The following is a 12,500-nucleotide window of genomic DNA, read 5'->3' on the forward strand; positions in this document are numbered from 1 at the left end:
GTGTCTTTCCTTCTTTCTTTTATAGCTTTTCTATATAAGCTAAATGTCTCAATATAAGTGAAAGCCTTCACTTGATACTCATGGATTATTCTTCTCTTTACAGGAGGACCATCCGAAGTGCGGGAGTGTGTTCTGTAATGTACGCAGTAAGAACTTCTATGGATATCAATATTGTAGGAGGCACGCAGCTTGCGCAGCCTCCAGAGGTGATCTTCGCTATTGGGACCCTCAGGTTTGTACAGTTTGTTCTAACCTGATTACCGAGGCTTTTGACGACACTAAGTCGACGGTGTCAAGGGATGCTGCCAGGGAAACGTTACGATCCTGGGTGAGGGGTTTTCAGAAAAACACCTCAGGCCCCTACCTTCCAAATGAGAAGATGAGGACATACCTTTTCCTTAAAGTATCGGCTGACGCAATCATCCCCCAGCCTCAGGTGGAGATACCAACTGGCCAGAATCCGGTAGATTCTGAAGTCTCGGCCGCCCTTCGAAGACATCCAATTGGACAATAGGATGTCGGAGGTGTCGAAGTCTACTGAGAAGGACCTTCTAGGAGAAGGTCAGGAGGAGGAGCTGTTCCAGGCTCCTGAAGTAGAAGAGCAAGAAATCGATATAGTGTCGGTTACATCGGTTCCGGACCCAGAACCTGTTCCTTCTACATCGTGTGCTATCCCAGATGAACTGGAAAGGACTCTTTCTTCCATTGTTGAGATGATCCAACAAATTCAAAGGAAGAATGATGAGAAGGAAGCCTCAATGAAATTGGAGATACGTAGACTTGCAGCAACACGTGGGCCCTAGAAGCGGCTCAGCGTGAAGGATCTTCCTTTGTTCTCGGATACCAATCCTTGGAGGTATGCCGAACACATGCCAATGTCAACCGGAAAGATCGTGATCTCAGAAAAGTTGGGAGCAATTCCCCTGGAAGAAGTGGAATTTTGGCCCACCAAAGATTCTTATCCAGACTGCTATGTCCGTCTTAGGAAGGAGCCAGCCTCAAAGGAGGAGACGGAGCTGAAGGAGGTCAAAGTTTTTGACCATAGTAAAGCTGAGACGTTACTAACGAGCTCGATGAAAGAGATGGGCTTCACTAACTCAAAGGTGCCCGCCTTGAGTAATAAGCTTCCCTCCTTTGTGGCCTCTTCTACCAGAGCCTTTCCCTTCTTGGAAAAGGGATATAAGGCAGCCTTTAAGGCGGTGGAGGAAGGGAAACCATGCCCCTCCTTGGAGGAGTGCAAGCCGTTATCACTGACCTTGCCCTGGGACCAAGAAAACTGGAAGGACGTACACCTTACCTTCTCACTCGGGAAGCTGGAAGCTGATATTGCTGAACGCCAGTTCGGTGACGCACTTCCAAAACTGTCAGAGGTTCTCTTGCGTAGAGAGCAAGAGAAAAAGGAAAGACTTGTGGCATCGATGTCGTTGCAAACAACACTAGAAACGATGGCAAGTGACCCCAAGAATCAGGACATGTTCATGGTTGTGGCCAAAACCCATCTGGCTACGGTTACGAAGGATCTCTATAGCTTTATTAAAACTAGGAGAGCCTGTAGAGAGTTCTTGTTCGCCTTGGCTGTGGTGAGGCACAAACCGAGGAAAATGATCTCCTCTCGTATTTGGGGTAAAGACCTCTTTCCCAATGAAGTGGTTAAAGAGGTAGTAGACAAGGCCGCCACAGAGAATAGGAACCTTTTCAAAAAGTGGGGCTTAGACCTCAAGAGAAAGTCTTCTCCGGATGAGGGTCCCCAAACTAAGAGGAAGACAAAAAGGCCTAGGCCATCCTCTCGGCCGGCTAAACCCTACCGACAGCAACAACAACAACTTCCTGTGACCGCGGTGCCTCAGATAGTGGCACAACCTCCAACCCCGTACCAGCTATGACCTCAACAAGTGGCGACACAATCGCCAGTTTTAACCCAGGCCTTCTTTCTTTCGTTCGAGAGCTAGAGGAACAGCCAGAGGTTCTTCTAGACGCCCTTCAAGAGGAAGGGGATACAGGGGAGGATGCGGTCAAGGAGGCAAGGCCTCAGGTCCACAACAGTAGAAGTAAGATACTTCCAGTAGGAGGGAGACTACAGCTATTTAGGGATTGCTGGACCTTCAATCCCTACGCCCAGAGCCTAATTAAAAATGGACTAGGTTGGAGCTGGAGCAGTCCTCCACTTCAATATCCCCTATTCTTCCAACACTCATCCCCCGTTCTGGAAGAATATGTCCGAGAACTCTTAGACAAAAGAGTAATCCGGAAAGTTAAGTCCATAAAATTCCATGGAAGGCTCTTTTGTGTTCCAGAGAAGGACTCAGAAATACTCAGAGTCATTCTAGACTTGTTGCCACTCAACAAGTTCATAGTGAACTACAAGTTCAGAATGCTCACGCTTCAGCACATAAGGACCCTACTGCCCAGAAGGGCATATACTGTCTCTATAGACTTGTCTGACGCTTATTGGCACGTTCCAATTAATCGTCATCTCTCCTCCTACCTAGGCTTCAAGTTACATAGAAAACTTTACGCCTTCAGAACCATGCCTTTCGGGCTAAACATAGCCCCAAGGATTTTCACGAAGCTCGCGAACGCAGCCGTCCATCAATTACGCGTAAAGGGGGTCAAGGAAGTAGCCTACTTTGACGACTGGCTGGTGTGGGCAGCATCCATGACAGAATGCATGCCATCTTCTAAGATAGTGATCCAGTTCCTGGAAAATCTGGGATTCAAGATCAACATCAAAAAGTCTCGACTTTCTCCAGCTCAAAAACTTCAGTGGTTGGGAATCTACTAAAATTTGGAGTCACATCGGCTTTCCATTTCTAGTAAGAAGAGTAAAGAAATAGCAGGATCTGTCAAGAGACTATTGAAATCCAAACGGATATCAAGACACAAACAGGAGAGAGTGCTGGGCTCTCTACAGTTTGCTTCAATAACAGATCCAGTGCCGAGAGCACAGCTTAAGGATGCAACAGGAGTCTGAAGAAAATATGCATCAAACGCGCGAAGAGATCTAATAAGACCACTACCGACTCGACTGCGAACGCTTCTCAAGCCATGGTCCAATGCCAAGCAATTGAAGAAATTAATACTTCTTTAACCTCCTCCCCCGTCAGTAACTATCCACACAGACGCTTCAAAGGAAGGCTAGGGAGGCCACTCTCATCAGATGAGAGTCCAAGGAGCTTGGTCCAATCTTTCCAAGTCATTTCACATCAACTTTCTAGAAGACATGGCAGTACTTCTGACACTGAAGAAAGTTTCTCCTCGCCACTCAACCCACATAAGACTGGTTTTAGACAGCGAGGTGGTAGTGAGATGCCTGAATTGACAAGGGTCGAGGTCACCTCAAATCAACCAAGTGATGTTGGCCATATTCCGTTTGGCGGAAAGGAAGAAATGGCACCTGTCACCAGTTTACATTCAAGGGTTCCGCAATGTGACATTGGACGCTCTATCCAGGTTTACACCTATAGAGTTAGAATGGTCCCTTGACGCAGGATCGTTCTCCTTCATCTCGAATCAAGTCCCAGAGCTGCAGATAGACCTCTTTGCGACGAAAGACAACAAGAAATTAGATCGTTACGTGTCCCCTTACAAGGATCCATTAACGAAAGCAGTGGACGATATGTCCCTGAACTGGAACAGATGGTCCAGTATCTATCTGTTCCCTCCGCACAACCTCCTTTTGAAGGTCCTCGATAAGCTGAGATCCTTCAAAGGGAAAGCAACAATAGTAGCCCACAAGTGGCCAAATAGCATGTTGTTCCCTCTGGCATTGGAACTACGACTAAAATTCGTACCGCTACCGGATCCATCCCTGTCTCAGCAAGTACAGAAGTCGACTGTCTTCGCTCCTTCACAGAAAACACGGAACCTACATCTCTTGATTTTCTCTCCTTAACGATGAGAAAAATATTCTGTGTTAAAAAGTCAGTTTAGACTTTTGGAGGAAACCAAAAGACATTATGAGGCTTCAGGGAAGAAATGGCTATCCTTTGTCAAGGCGAAGAAACCGAAAGAAATCCCGACAGATTCCTATTTATCATTCTTCATTCATCTCCATGAGCAACGTTTAGCAGCCAACACAATTCTATTGTTCAAGCCTGCCTTGACAAGTCAGATACTATATGCCTTATAGGTCGACCTTTCTAACGACGTTCTTAATGAACTAGCCCTTCAGCGCTTCCAAAGACCCTTTGCATGGTTGTAGGATATGCAACAGCATTTTACGTTTTTAGTTAAGTTGGCGCTACACATTTTCTTTGTTGATGAAAAGGTTGAGGGGATAAACGAGCGTCGGGATTGCCTGATGTTTGTTTTGTATTTAATTATATACTTATGTGCACTATTTTGAATTGAATATTTCTTTTGAAGGGAAAACTGTATACATTTGTTTTTTACTTTTTTGTAAGAAAAAGAAGTATTGAGTTGATACTGAAAAATATTTTATTGTTATTGTTGGCATCTGCCCAAAAGGCCGCGATTTATGCCCGCCTTGGTGCCTTTGTTAGTTCAGCGTGGCCAGCTCTGGAAAGCACATGGAATTTCTGCATACTGTGGTTCTGCAGTATTTGTGATGTGCTGAGCTGCCCAGTGTACTCATCATAGTATCAAGTGACCAGTGTTGCTGTTAGCTAGGAGGCTGAATGCATCTGGTGGTACAACAACTTGTACCAGTGGTTATCTGGGAATTTTAGTATTAGAATCGGCGTCTGGAAAATGTAAGTTTATTTTCTATGTTAAGTGAACCTTACCTGTGGAACTACTGTATTGTATTTTACATTATTTAAATTATTTTGTATTTACATTTTATTTATAGTTTATATATTGTTTTACATGAATATTTACATTATTTTTAAGTATATTTATTCCTGCTTTTGTTTGCAGCGTCAAACCTCACTTCTTTGATGGAATATATGAACACCACAGAGGAAGTGTGTTTGACTTCACCCTTAGTAAAACGCCGATATTCAGAACGTAGCTGCATTGGTGGTGCAGTGTTCTACTGTTTGACGAATACTCCAGCCTGGGTCAAGTAACGCCAGCGTGGGACAAGTGGACTTCGTCAGCCTTGTGTCTGCAAGGATCATCTGTTGTGGCCTCTATCATCTGTCACCATGTCGTCCGTTTCAAGAGCTTCAACAAAGACCAGCCAGTCGACACTGCGTGTGCGTTTGCTTGAGGCGCAAGCAAAGCTTAAGCAAGCTGAGGAAGAAAAACAGCTAGAAGAAGAGGAATTGGCTTTGGAAATGCAAGCCAAAGCACTTGCAGCTGAACCTGAAATGCAAGCCAAAACACTTGAAATTGAAATGAAATCCAAAGCAATTGCAGCTAAACGCAAGAGCTAAGAAGAGATTAACGGCCTGAAGTTAGACTGTGATAAACTACAGGTAGAGTATGAAATACTGTATGAAGTTGGAACTTCATATGCTGGTTCCGCTGCTAGTAATGATTCACAACGGGAGAAGAGGGACTCATCAGTTCAGTTGGATGTCAAAGGGATTGAGGAGTGGAGAAGTGATGTAAATTCTCACTGTGAGAGTGGGAAAATCAGCAGGGTTCATGAAGCAAATGTGAATCCTACAAACGTCCACAGTGTGACGTATGACCTGAAGGGTCTTGAACATCATTCAACTCCATTGGCCCCAGATTTGACGCCTTTTGTGCCAAGACGTGTTCCCTTAACTCGAGATGTGTCACAAGCAGAACTGCAAACTTCTGAAATAGTAAAGGCTCTTGATTGTACACTAGCTAGTCAGCAAGAACTAACACGACGAATGCAGCTGCCACAGATGAAGCTGGAGCATTTCAGCGGAGACTTAACCAAATTCTCCATGTTTAAGAATTCTTTCACCTGGATTGTGGAGTGTAATACCGACGACCCTGCATGAAGGCTAACTCATCTATACAACTGTTTAGATGGTACTCCCAAGAACCTGATTGAGAACTGTTTCCATCTACCCACTGACATTGAGTATGATTGTGCTTGGGAGATATTGTGTCGTAAAAACAAGAATGACAATGACCTGTCAGATGCTTATGTCAAGAAGCTATTTGATTAGAAGGAGATTAATGCAGGTGATACTGATGGCCTAGAAAATTATGCTGCATATTTGAAGACAGTTAAGGCAGAACTTGGTAATAACTACCATCGAATAGAGCTTCAAGAAACAATGAAGAAGATTGTTGAAAAGCTCCCATACCAACTGAGAGTGAGATGGGTAGCGAAATGCGAGGAACATAAGTTCAAGCTTCCAGCTCTAATAGAGTATATTGAGAAACAGGCATGTATTGCCAAGCATCTCTCTTATGAGTGCGACCATCATACCCCAAAGCCTACTGAGAAGCCATCCAAGCCTGTCAGGCCTAAGACCTTACCTGTGCACCACACGGCTTCACCAGCTAGAGGGAAATGGTGTCCCTTTTGCACTAAGGAGGACCATGAACTTAAAGAGTGCTTCAAATTTGAGAGTTTGAAGCTTCCAGATCGCTGGGAGGTGATAAAGAAGGCAAGATACGGCTTCAGGTGTCTTAATGGTGAACGTACATATGCAAAATGTGAAGATGCATCCATCTGTGAAAAGTGTGGATCTCACAAGCACCATGCCATGCTGCATAGTCCACCTAAGACTGCAAGTAATACAGGTGCGGCCCATGTAGGAGGCAAAAGTGCTATCGGGGGCGGTGAGAAGGCAGTTGGTGCTACAGAAGGTGGTGCGACTGCTACAGCTGGCAAGAGTGCTGCAGCCCCAAATGTGCAACCTATGTTCTCAGTGTGTGCAAGCCAGTTACCTAAGGGAAGAACAATGCTGAAGATCTTACCAGTTCTCGTGAATGGCATCCATGCAACCTATGGATTCATCTACAGTGGGGCTGCCCCAACATTGACAGCAAGAAGCCTGATAGACCGAATGGGTCTCAAAGGAAGACCATTCAACCTGATCATGGACACTGAAGACAGGACTTTCAGTTGTAAGGAAGTTCTGTCCCTACACATTGGTAATATTAATACTGATGAAGGAGATCATGTGACCGACGTGTTCGTGGCTGACAAGATCAATGTGTCTATGGACCATGCCATGAGTCAAGAATGGCTGACCAAGTGGCCACATCTAAGTGACCTGGAAGTAGAAAGTCTACCTGAAGATCATCGTCAAGTAGAGCTAATCATTGGGCTAGACACGACATTGAACAGAGTGATTCTAGACCAGCGACAAAGGCTGAAGGACGAGCCATCTGCCTACCTGACCAAGCTAGGGTTGGTTGTTTTTGACCCAACAGGACCTAGATCAACTTCAGGTCCCGCCCCTCTGTTCCATGTGTGCACTGGGGATGATACAACAGAACTTTTGCAACACAACTTCAACCAAGACTTTTGGGAAAAAAAGACACTCTCAAAGATAGAAGATTCTTTTGAAGACAAGAGATTCCTGTCTTTGTTGGACGAAACTGTTGTCCAGACAGATGGCAAGTATGTTGCTTGCTTACCCTTTAGTGACACTGAGCCTCTACCTAATAACCGTGCCATGGCAGAACGTAGGGCTCGCTCCTTAAAGAAGAAATTTGAGGCAAATGAAACGTACAAGACTATATACATTGAACAAGTAGAGAAGTACCTTTTGAAAGGGTACGCTGAGCTTGTCCCAGTCGACAAGCTGAATCACAGTGATGGCCGTGTGAACTACATGGCGCACCATGGGGTCAAACACCCTACCGAGGACAAGCTTAGGGTCGTTTTCGACCTTAAGGCTAAGCATGGTGGGACCTCACTCAATGACCACCTCATGCAGGGACCAGATCTCACAAGTAGTCTTGCTGGAGTGCTGCTGCGCTTCAGGGAAGGACAACATGCTGTTACTGCGGACATACAAGAAATGTTCCATCAAGTCAAGGTGCCAGAAGATGAGAGGGACTCTTTACGCTTCCTGTGGTGGCCAGGTGAAGACAGCAATCAAGCTATTCAAGAGTTCAGGATGACTTCACATGTGTTTGGAGCGCGATCGTCCCCAAGTGTAGTCAACTTCTGCCTCAGACAGGCAGCACTGGACTATGGTGACAAGTATGGTGAGGACGCTTGCCATGCCATACGACGCAACTTCTACGTTGACAACTTGTTGAAGTCAATGGACAGCGAGGAAGACTGTATCCAATTGACAAAAGACCTCATTGGACTCTGTGCTGATGGAGGATTCCGGCTGAACCAGTGGACATCTAGCAACAAGTGCATTCTCGCTGCCGTGCCTGAAGGGGAGAGAGAAAAATCGGTGGCTACATTGGACCTCAGTAAGGACGGGCTGCCTACGGAGCGCGCTTTGGGTATCCACTGGGACATGAGCAGTGATGAGTTCACCATCAAGATCAACCTGAAGGAGAAGCCTAGGGCGCGAAGAGGACTTCTCTCTGTAGTGGCTTCCTTGTATGATCCACTTGGTTTTGTCGCACCTTTCACCCTGAAAGGGAAGATGTTACTACAAGACCTGTGTCGTCGCAACTTACCTTGGGACGAAGAAATGAACAACGAAGAAGCAAATAGATGGAGCAGATGGACTTCCCAGCTTCAGTGTCTAGGAGACTTCAAGATCAGAAGAAGCCTGGTGCCTCCAGACTTTGGGGAGGTATCATCGTACCAACTTGACCATTTTGCGGACGCAAGCCAGGCAGGATATGGTGTGGCCAGGTATCTGAGCACGGTAAGCAAGAATAACCAAGTGAACAGTACACTGGTTATGGGTCGAGCTCGTGTAGGTCCCCTCAAGAGACCGAGTATTCCACGAATGGAATTGACTGCTGCTGCTGTGGCAGCTCACCTTGATTGCAAGATCAGGTCAGAACTCGATTTGGAGTTGTGTGACTCAGTGTTCTGGACAGACAGCACGTCTGTCGTGAAGTACATCCGTAACCTGTCTGCAACATACCACACGTTTGTGAACAACCATGTGAACCTCATCCGCTACCTCAGTGACATCACCGCTTGGAGGTATGTGAACACCTCTGCGAACCCTACAGACCTTGTCTCTCAGGGCCTTCATGTGGACAGCTTGCTGGAGTCGTCGCTGTGGCTGACAGGACCAGAGTTCCTGTGTCAAGAGCAGGACAGTTCGCCAGCTCTTCCTGACGATGTTAAGCGAGCAGAACTAGATGGAGATCCAGAAGTTAAGCAGTCTGCACCCATCTTCAGCATGGTGGTGCCGGAACCAATCTTAGTGGAGGAGACTGCTGCTAAGTTCTCTTCATGGACCAAGATAGTGTGAATCATCGCTCGACTGAGGCGATTAGGAATCAAGAGTGGATCAGAAGTGTTATCTTCAAACGAGATGAATTGTGCAACAACCATAATATGGAAGAAGATTCAAGCTCAAGAATATGGGAGTGAGATCAAATCACTCTCCCACAAGGATTCCAAGGTGAAGAAATCCAGCAAGATTTGCAAGTTACGACCATTTCTACAAGAAGGCTTGCTGAAGGTTGGTTGAAGACTCTGTGAAGCCACCATCAGTGATATCTGCAAGCACCCCATCATTCTTCCATACAAGTCACCAGTTGTGAGGAAGACGGTGCGATGGACCCATGAAACAAACAGCCATTGTGGGCAGAACCATCTTATGGCTGAACTAAGAAAAAACTACTGGATCGTTCAATAGTTATATCAGTGATACGTGACTGTGTCATCTGTAGAAGACTCAGTTGTCGGTCAGTGAATCAAGTGATGGCCGACTTGCCCTCTGACCGGATCTTTTAGGACTTATTGCGTTGAGAATTCTCTTTTTCCAGACGTTAAACATGGATTATTTTGCAAAGAGAAAACTAAAAGTAGGATAGATTTATTTTGTTTTTAGTTTTTTAAGAAAATATAAGAGTTTTATCTTTCATTTGTGTGTTTAATAATAAAAATTCTATATTATTATTATTATTATTATTATTATTATTATTATTATTATTATTATTATTATTATTATTATTATTATTATTATTAATGTATATCAATTAGCAAGGTAACCATCCTCCTAATCAAAATTATATGAAAACCTAATTGAAACCTGAAAAGATGATTATCTCCAAAAAAGATTAATTTGTACACATATGAAACAAATGAACAGACTTGAACATAGATAATTAACCTACATCCAATGTGATACCAAACGTATCTAAAGAGCATTTTAGTAAAGTTTGATCATTGAATAATAAAGTAATCATAATTGACTAGATCGATTATAAACATCCGTTACAAAGGTGAGTTTTACAATAAGTACCAACTGAATGATTGAATAAGATTAAGACAAAAAATAATCATAAAAACTAGAATCACCGATTAATATCTATGAATAAACAGTTTATTAATTAATATGCAAAAATCTTAGTAAGTGGATCTAAAGTAGAGGTTTCTTTGACTGACGTAGATGAAAGTAAAACAAGAACTGAAGAACAGATAAAAAAAAAACAACAACAGGGATATTTCTCCATCACATCAAGGTTATTTCTTGCTTCGTAGGAGACCAAAGCTTTTGAAGCAGGTGTTGTATTTTTGAAGGCAAATAAATCGCAGTAGTTTACATGGGAATCGCTACAAGGGAACATGCAGGGGAACAATACTCGGTTGCCTTTATAAAAAGTCAAGGGGATTCTTTCAGATTTGTTAGTGTGTCAGAGTTCTGGTCAAGAATTTCCTTCTTGCAAAATAAGGAGGAAGTTTAAATGCACAATTGCATAACTGCATGCACATATGTAAGCATGTTGACACACATACACACACATACACACACACACGCATATATATATATATATATATATATATATATATATATATATATATATATATATATATATATATATACAGAGAGAGAGAGAGAGAGAGAGAGAGAGAGAGAGAGAGAGAGAGGTATTTTATATATATATATATATATATATATATATATATATATATATATATATATATATATATACACTATATATATATATGTGTGTATGTGTATATATATATATATATATATATATATATATATATATATATATATATATAAAAAGAGAGAGAGAGAGAGAGAGAGAGAGAGAGAGAGAGACATATATATATATATATATATATATATATATATATATATATATATATATATATATATATATATATATATATATTATAGAAATACCGCTTACATATATATATATACATATTGTGATAAAAGAACAAATAAATTATCTATTTCTGTATATATATATACATACACACACACACACACACACATATATATATATATATATATATATATATATATATATATATATATATATGTATGTATACACATTTATATATACATATACACTTGATATATATATATATATATATATATATATATATATATATATATATATATATATATGTATGTATGTATATATATACATGAAGAACTATTTCTCTGTAAAAATATATAAAAGTTGAGTATCTTTTCCATACTCCAAATTAAATGAGTTTTGTTGTCAGGATCATATAATTGTTAGTTGGAAATTATAGAGAAATAATTGGACTTACTGTTGCATGTTATCAAATGATAGTTTGACTCTGTACATATACGGAATGAAATTGCCTTTTGAGGGACTATGAAATTGGGAAAGGCTAATTTGCCTAATAGTTCAATTTTTTTTTTTAGCTATATCGTCTATCAAAATAGTATTTATATTCCTTTTGACATATACAAGTACTGTATTTGAAAGTTTTAGAGAATATATTAAAGAATATATACCATCTAATTGATTTATTTATTTCGTATTGAAAAAGAAAAAAAAGTATCATGTGAAAATAAGATAATTTATTAAATTTTTAAGAAGGAAAGTTTAAATTCCGATCAACTAAAAAATAATTAGAAAAAGATATTTAATTAATGAAATTCAGGTTCGGTTTAAGTTCCCAATTTTCTCCCAAATACAAATTATCGTTAAAACTTTGATATTCTATATGAAAAGAGAATGTACAAAATTTGAAAACAATGAATGAATTCTAAAAGAATTGGCATTCACAATTAAGGATTGCCTCCACGATCAGAGGGTGAATTTTCCCAATTGTTTTTTTCTTTGCTAACAGTCTTCCTTTTACCTATCAGAAGGCCGTGATATGTGTAGAATTCATCTCCAGCCTCTATAATGCCCCCCCTGGTCATTAACGCCCCCCTTATGTTAATAGAAAAAATACGAAATATCATTAGTAATTTTCAAATTTTTATAGGTTACCCCTTTAAAACTGTTCAAAGTCGTTTTCTCATATCAGTGACATCAAAGAAAATGGGCTAAGGGGAGACTATGATTTTATATCCAATATTTTCGTCATCAGACAAAAATCGTAATTTCTCGTTTTTTCTTTTTCGGGAGAGGGGTGTATTTCTTTGCTTGTCCTGCTCTTATGCCTTAAGTAATATAATATTTAGATGTTTTAGGCCATCAAGTGACATAATACCTAGAAAAACACAGAAGGTTTTTTCCCTAAATCGAAATTTTAATTTTTGGTGAATATTTATTTCTAGGTA

Source organism: Palaemon carinicauda, chromosome 14, assembly GCF_036898095.1.
Source record: "Palaemon carinicauda isolate YSFRI2023 chromosome 14, ASM3689809v2, whole genome shotgun sequence".
NCBI lineage: Eukaryota > Metazoa > Arthropoda > Malacostraca > Decapoda > Palaemonidae > Palaemon > Palaemon carinicauda.